Source organism: Ammospiza nelsoni, chromosome 6 (assembly GCF_027579445.1).
Source record: "Ammospiza nelsoni isolate bAmmNel1 chromosome 6, bAmmNel1.pri, whole genome shotgun sequence".
NCBI classification, from domain to species: domain Eukaryota; kingdom Metazoa; phylum Chordata; class Aves; order Passeriformes; family Passerellidae; genus Ammospiza; species Ammospiza nelsoni.
In genome coordinates this window covers 36,296,421-36,305,277 of record NC_080638.1, presented here as the reverse complement: position 1 = coordinate 36,305,277, position 8,857 = coordinate 36,296,421, and the positions used below count along the sequence as shown (strand labels likewise).

Below are 8,857 nucleotides of genomic sequence, written 5' to 3'. Positions count from 1 at the left end.
CATGTGTACCTATGTCATGAAAGGCTGAGAATGAAGATGTTGCGTTTGAAAACATTTTCCTTTTATTAGACAGTGTTTGTGTCAGGAGATTGAGCGGAGTTTTTTGGTTATGTTTGTTTGTTTTTTCAACAGGTATCACGAATTATCAATAACGTGTCAAAAGAATACAGAATAGATTTTTTATTTTTTAACAAAGAAAAGGCAGAAAAATTAACATGCTGGAAACCATAACACGGTTTGCAGATCTCTGTAGTTATTAATATTTGTATTTACACACCCATGACAACAGCAGTGAGATAGCCTGAACTTACATGAAGACATAATCATATTGTAGACATTTAGACGCTTGCCTCTTAGAGTGGATATACTTAGGCTGAGATTAATGGTTTCTTAACAGAGAGGTTTCTTACCACTAGAGGGCTCAAAATTGCTGTGTGTTTCTATGCATGAATACAACATTATGTATATACTTATATATGCACAAGGTATCTATGTCATTCATATGTGTGTGTTTTATTTGTGTGTACACAGCACAAATAGATGCACATACTTGCGTTTTAATATACAATCTATTTTTATTTTAAAGATTTTGATAATTAAAATATTCTGTTATTGATATTGTGTTATTGATAAAATGTAATTCAGATCCTAGACATTTTTAATAAAACCGAAATTCACCAAATACATGTGATATGCTTCTTTATTTTCATAAAGTAATTAAAGTTCTTAAGTTTATTCTCAGGTGACTGGATTTACCCAGAATGTTCATTTCATCACACTGAATATTGAAAACAATCACGATAAAATAATGTTCAAACTTCCATGATCAATGCCTGCTGTCATCATGTTTTATTAAGGTATGTAGACAACACTGAATAACATGGATACAGTTAATTATTTCATAAATGAATTTCCAAAAACAGTAACGCAGTGTTGCAGAATTGATCACACCAAGCATTTTTGCTTGATTATATGATTTATTCTTCTGGGAAATCTTAGAGATTCTAAAGAAATAGAATTCTCATGGAATGCTGACTGTTTTCTTTCACTAATGTGACAATTGCAACGATGGGAAAAATGGCTTTCAACCTGTTTTAGGTAATGCATTTTGATGTAATGCATAATCTTTGGAGATAGTGCAATCCAGTTCCCCCACATTATGACAATGCGATAATGAACAATTTACCCACAATGTCCGAAAGATAATTAACAAAAGTCAGACTTGAAAACCACAAAAGTTTGAGGTATTGATATTTTCTATACATTTCGTTCTATATATTTGCAAAGTAATATTTATCTAAGTATAAGAAATCTGATCTCAAGAGCAATGAAGCTTCGGATTATAACAATTAAAAATAATATATATTGTTGTAGAAATAGAGACACAAAATGTTTTACAGGCATGCTTGGCTATACATAATAAGCAGTTTAAATAGTTTCTGAAGAATATTTGCCTGTACAGAAAATTGTGCAAAAACACAAGAAAAGAGAAGGTACTCTTTTTGTGACACTCAAGTGTTTTGATTAATTGTAAAACAATGTGTTGAATATGATCACATATATGAATTAAGGCTACTCAAGTGAATGAGCATTTGCATCACTGAATAAATCTTTCAGGGTTTGATGCAGAATAATATCTTGGAAACTGGCAGAACCATATGTGGCTATTGCCTAAATTGTGGCTACTACAATTAGACACTAAAAACTGAAAATAACCCTTAACATATTAATTTCCTAGAACCATTATCTTCTATTGTTTTCTTAAATTGTTAAAAGTTGCACCAAATGTTTCATCTTTATAAAATGTTAAATTCTTAAAAGAGCATAGTAAGTTAACTTGGGGGATGGGTGGGACGAATTTACATTAAATAGTAAAGCATGCTGGAAGGCCTATTCTATTGCTATTTAAACTTAGCTAAACTTTAAAATTACAGTTTGTTATAGTCCCCTTTTTGTTAACACATTTACTTTAAAATGAAAAATATGTGGAACTAAGGAAGATATTTTTGCTCTAAGATTTTTAACCCCTATATGTCTTGCTTAAAAAAAATTAGCTTAAAAAATGATTGTATATTATGTTATAATTCTAATCTAATGTTTTAATTAAATCAATATCATCTTTTGTGTACTTCTTCTGTGTCTAATACATACTTAGGTTTTCAGTTTATTACTTGAACTTGGGAAATAACCTGACACACTGGATGACAGATATTAAAAGTGGGGGTTTTGACTGAGTTGGCTGACATATTCATCACATCACCTTTACTTCCAAAAGTAATCTCAAAATCAATAAAGTAGACTGGAATATGCTGAAACTACTTTTACTGGACAGAAATTAAAAGTTTTATAAATTTAGAACACATTTTCTTAAGTGGAAGATCCATTTCCCTAATGACAACCTATGGATGTCAATAAATTTATGCCAGGAATAGGGTTCTATCCAGGTGGAGTTACGTGTTCCACTAGCTTCTTAAGGAAAAGCATCCTTATCGTGTCACACCATTGTTCAAATTGCTCTCATGATTTTCACATTTATGTTATTGTCCCCAACATGACCATGGAACTATCAGAGAGCATTCAGCAAAGGTTGACCAAGATGGTGAAAGGCAGGGAGAAGCAGCCAGGGTCACTTGGTTCGTTGGAGCTTGGAGAAGAAGAGGCTGAGGAAAGACCTCCTCTCAGTCTTCAACTTCCTCAAGAAGAACAGAAGAGGGGAAACACCTGATCTCCTCGCTCTGGTGATTAGTGATAGGACATGAGGAACGGGAATGAAGCTCCACCAGGGGAAGTTCTGGCCAAAACCAGGTGAGGAAAAGGTGCTTCACTGAGTGCTTGGTCAATCACTGGAAAAGGGATCCCAGAAAAATGATCATGAAACCAAGTTCCAAGAAGCGGCTGGATGATGCAAATATTTATTAATAAGAACCATAATATGGAAAGAGCAGTAATTTTCACAAAGTTCCTACATGACTCAAGAATTGTGTTGGGTAAAAGGAACTGCAAATATGAATTTTCTTACAGGACTGAGGACTGGAACTCAAGTATATTGATGACTTTTTTCTATCCCTTTCAAAAGAAGGACATTATTTTTCATCTGTTGTCAACAAATTTTCAAGTGGAATGGGACATGATAGTTTTAATGAACCTTTTCTAAATTAAATAATATTTAGGTTTTAATCTCCACATAACATCTATGTGACAATATAATCTCACAAATGAATGACAATCATATATTATTTCTATATATGTATTATGAATCTTCTATAATATGAAATTTATTCTTACATGTGCATTACAGATAAGAAAGTTGACAATACTTTCCATTATTAAAATGTAATTTTTAGACCAGTAGTTGTTAATCTATTCTTCTCCTCATCTTTGAATATATTCCATAATATTATTGCCATGACACACTATTGAGTTAAGAAATGCCAAATATTAACCCAACTTAAGTGGATAAGCTAACAAATAGAAGCAGAAATTCTGAACACAGCTTTTATAAACTTTATTTTTAAAAAAATCCAAACAACAAAACAAAACCACGGTAAATATGGGGTTTAGGAGATTAAAACCCTTTTCTATTAACACATACAAAGATTAGAGTTCATTTCCATTTGAAATAGGTACTGACATGCATACCAAGTGGGGTAAACATGTAGGACAAGATCCCGGGGCTCAGGATTACAGGGATCTAACAGCAGTCAATCCAAAGCAATGACAGCATGCAACAGAGGCAGGAGGTCCACTTATAAATACCTTTGTTGTGAGCCATGATGAATCTGCAAGCATTGTTGCTAATGCACTATGATCCTGTTTTTGAGGGGTTTTTTTTGTGATTTGTTTTTTTTTTATTTTTCATCTCACTTGCAATGACTCAGTTCTGCAGCAATTTTATTTTTACTGTTTTAAAATATTTTTTTTTCTGGCCCAGAGGAAACAACCTGAATCTTTAAATGAAAATAAGAATGAAAAGAAAAATACAAATATTTAGAATTTTTTGACACAGGAGTTCTACTTGGCTAAAATATTACAACAAAAATATTCTGAAAAAATTGCACTGGAAAAATAATCAGCCTTTCTAAAAATAATGTGAAATTTCTATAATACCTTATGCGGATCTGTTTGTTATCAACATAACACAAGGCTTCACCTTAACTTGTGATTTTAAATTATTGGAAACTGCGTCCTTAGTCTTAATTTTTGCAACTGCCAAGTTTTAAATTATATACCAGCTGTTATTTTATTCATATATAATTAATTAGAAATTAAAAAATATATGTTCCTAAGTACTATTTTATATGTATTTGTGGATATTACATATCCACAAATATTTCTGTGCAAAATTAATTCAAATTGCCCATCACTGAAATTTGACAAGAATATCTCTAATTGCAAGAATGCATTGCAGTCTATGTTAATATCTTTTACATATTTCATTACACTCATCACTATTCTTCCCTGAAGTATTTTGTAAGGAATGACTTAAACCCCCTTGAAATCAATAAAACAGTTTTCATCCAGTAGATCCTTGGACTTCTATTTTCTAGAGCATATGAGTTGTTCCATTCATTTTGGTCATGCACCCACTTACAAACATAAATAGCAACCTCATAGGTCTAAGTGAAATATAAATCAAAATCAGTTCTAATTTTCAACTAGCATTGAAATAAGAAAGTGTTTCTATGTCCTGTAAGTGATTAAAGTAAAACTGATCTCAAATTTTGGCACCTTTTCATGTTTCCAGTACTGCTTTCACTGAAACAAAATAAAGAGATGAATAGACCCCAAAAGTCATTAATAATCTGCCACCATTTCCTTCTGGCTCAAAATGGTAACTAAATAATTCAGATAGACTTGTACTACTGATGAGCTGTCTGTTTTAACCTCACTGCACTAAGGAACAGCCTTTGTCTCAAATAGGCAGCATTATGCCTAATCCCTGTGCTTTTTCTGGGGCCAGAGAGCCTTTGTGTGCAGCTGACACACAGATACATGTTTTCATGGCAAACTCAGGATATGTGCCAAATCATTCTGGCCAATTTATCCTGGCAGTCAGTTTTAGTTGTTTACCCTCCCCCACCAGAAGACTTTCCAGTTCAGGGGCATTTTGTAGGAATCAGTTTCAAGTGGGTAGAAATAAAATAAAATAATTAAATTTTGTTGATGAAGGGCAATAATTTCTTGAAGAAGAAATGCTAAACGTATTTGCTAAACTTCAGGGAGGAATCTCTTAAAGTTCCTAGTGTATTCTTTCCTAAAATCTTGCTCTGCTGAAGATTTAATTTGTAATATACTGACACATAATTTTTTCTATAGTAAGCATTTAAAAAGTGTTTTTAAAGACATCTAGGTCTCCGTTTCAATAATATTAGGGACATTACTTTTCTTGCCTTTCCATTGGCAAAATTTCTACCATTGTATTATACTTGTAAAATTTACTTCTGCTGGAGTAGCCTATTATTTGGAAAATTGATAATAAATTATTCAGGAAAAGTGGAGTATCTTAACGGTTAACAGTAGGAGAGTTTACTAATACATTTTTACTAGGACATACTTGTCTTTAATAATCTCAGGTACTATACATTTTACCAGTGAGCAAATTGATCAGAGCAACTCAAATTTCACTACATAATTTAGTGTAAATTTTGCTTACAAGAGAAAAAAAAAATCAGTGCCTTTTTCATTACTGACTTCTTATTTTTCCTTTGTCCACTGTGCAACATCTTTATTTTTCCCATTTTCGCTCCTTTTCCAGGATGATTTCTGATCTTTTCTACTAACATAATTTTGTATATAAATTGAACTATAGCAAAATTCTAAACCAATCCTGATTAAGGGCCTATATTGTAAGATGATATTATTCCAGCAAGGGGACCAAGCTTGACAAGAGAATCAAACAAATTATTTTGCTGTTAATGTATCTTTCTCGTTATGTTACTTCTTGTAAAGTGCCAAAATTTCAAACAAATAAGACAGTTGGTGGTGGGTGGGCAAAATGACACATAAAATAGTAATACTGTTATAGCAATTGCAATAACAGATTGGAAATAGGTATGCTGATTGAAAAATACACTGTTCACCATGCTGTTAAAGGAATGAATACTGAGGCATCTGGAGTGATGGCGGGCTGAATTCAGTTTGCAGACAAGAGGCTTCACCAGTGTCCTTTTGTAAGACAGTAACGAAAATACACAATCAGTAACACTGTAAACTGACAAGCTACACAAGGAGATCCTGCTATTTCTCACACATGATATTACATTGTTTCATTACAGTGGAATTACTCATAGTTTATAGCAGTTTTAATCCCTGAATATCTATTTTCCTATTGAAACCAAAATAACACACCAAAAACAAACAAACAAAACCCCAAAACACAACCTAAAGAAAACAGAAGATGCTACTATTTTTTGAAGGCAATTGAAATCTAGTCTTTATTTTTTTTTTCATTCTGAGAAATGAAAGGTCTTTCAATTACTGTACATAAAGATTACCAGGTAGATGATTTTTGGAGTAAGTGTTGAGCCACTGGAGTTTCAGATATCTGGATCCACAATGTCAATTCCTTGGAAAAGATGAAAATTACCTTGTCCTGAGGCTATCTTGTTTTCTACACTGAGATCTGGCTAAGTCCCTGGGTAACTCCTTATAAATTTGATCTACAGATTCAGCAATGAAGAACTCAGATCAGTTCAATTCCTTATTCCTGGAGAAAAGTAAACAAAAAAAAAAAAAGAATCTGTGAATTTTGCTGAACTTTGTCAGAATAGGAGACAGGTGACCACTCTGCTGGGAGAGAAGAAATGGACATTGATTTCCTACAAACACTTCCTTCTTCCACCACCAGAAAAAGAATTTTAGCCAATATATTCATGACAAATAATATGGTCACATTTTTACTGATTTTAAGTTATCATCCTCAGTTTCCTAGAAAAAGAAAGCTACTACACAGCACTGATCTTCATATTCACAGCAATATGAAAAAGTTTAGCAGTTGTCCATGCTCTTTTCAGTGAAGAGTGTGACTTTGGCTTTTAATTCAGCAATATATATATAAAACATAATGCAGATAATAAAAGCAATGTAAATGTGGAAAATCAGATAATTGGGTCATTTTCTGTCTAATACACGTTCAACTTTTTTTCCAAATGCTGGGTTTGATTTTTTCAGGTTAATATTGCTGGAATCTTGGATAAGTTCCACTGAAATTAAACAATATTTACTGATGAACAAATTCTTCAGTATTTTAACATGCAACAATCGGATAATTTAATCAACAATAATAATAGTTTAACTGTTAGGTTATTGGAGGAAAAAAGTTTCATAAACAGAAGATGGATATTAAAGACTTGAAAGAATCTTCTGAGTTCATCACTAACTGTAATTTTAGTAAAGCCAAAGTTTACAGGAGTCACAGCAACCATCCAGTAATAAAAAGTTGCCAGTCCTTTTGGACAAAGACATAATCTGTTTTCTTTTACCTAGCCAGGATGTTTAAGAGGTATTGCTTTTCATCTAATGATTATTGGACTCTGTCATATTTCCCATAAGGGGAAAAATGAACTCCTCATGCTGTTAGTCAGATGAGAACTATCCATCACCTCTAAAAGAAACAGGAGATTGAGTCTTGTTCTAAAAAGTAGACTTTATCAGATTAAGTGATGTTCACTAAAACTTCACCTGAGTTATTATGCAGATTTCTATTTGTTAATATATATGCTTAATTTATCCCAGTTCCTAATCCCTTTCAATTCTAAGCATAGGTTTCATGTCTGTGAGAGGGATTAATTTAAATGCTACCATCCATATCTCCAGCAACTGAGAATTATTTTAGAAATAAAGCTGGCAAATGGAATTAGTACTCCATGTCATCTCTGAACAACCTCTCACTGAAGTTACAGAATACATTGTACAGTAGGACAGGACTGATACAGACAGGAAAGAAATCAAGATCCCACAACTGTTTGAAAAACCTCTGGTCAGGTATGCCAGTCTGGAGCTGGCTGAAAACAGAAAAGATGAACAACAGATGACAGACTCGGAAAAAGGGGAAAACTCTACTGATAAACACTTTTTAATATTTTCCATCAGTACTTTCTGCACAGATATTACAACAGAGAGGGAGCACGGTGGTATTACAGGCCGAAACAACTATTTTCACTCATGCTTCAGACCATGAACAATGCAGAGCAGTTGCCTGCATTTTGCTAAAAGCTGTTCCTTTCACTGCCCCAACCCATGACAAAGACCCAGCTTGCTTTAAACTCCAAGTGACCTCTGCCACTAGAGGGCTTCACTTAATGTGATATTCCCCCTTAGACCTTCATAATCACCGCTGCAAGCAATTAAATAAGGAGAAAAAAAGTGCATATTCTGAAGCATAGCTGTAATAATTGAAAATTTCCTTAATACTAAATCGGTATTTGTTGAAATGTTGATGACGTGCAGCTATCTGCCCAGTGAAGTAGAACTGTTACTAAGAAACTAGCTGAGAGGTTAGTTACCTAGCTAAAGCTAACTTCTTCAAATAAAAACCTTCCTTGAAACTGTAACAAAACCTTCTAAAACTACTAGAAAAGTTGAAAAAGCTTGTCTAAGTGGGACGAGAGATAATGTAGAGGGAAATCATTAAACAAAAGGCATTCTGTAGAGACGAGGGGAGGCACTTGTGAAACAGCTGTCGGTAAAGAAACAGGCTAACACAGGACAGACATCTGCTGAGTCTGAGGAAATTAGGTTTCAGGATTACCACTTTTTCCTCTAAGCTTATGGAAGCTAGACACACAAACAACATAGACACTTATCACGCTAAAACATTTTTTTAATTCTACACTTTAATATTTCTGTCATTAGAATG

At 33.2% G+C, this 8,857-nt stretch overlaps 1 long non-coding RNA gene across 1 annotated transcript; it reads right to left on the bottom strand.

Moving 5' to 3' along the window:
• Positions 1–252: 252 nt before the first annotated feature.
• LOC132075216 (uncharacterized) lies at positions 253–8,089 on the bottom strand. Its single transcript, XR_009418736.1, has 3 exons — positions 6,495–8,089; positions 3,757–3,947; positions 253–2,843 (listed from the first exon to the last, which is right to left on the bottom strand). It is a non-coding gene; the product is annotated as an uncharacterized LOC132075216 (long non-coding RNA).
• Between the last annotated feature and the right edge of the window lie 768 nt (positions 8,090–8,857).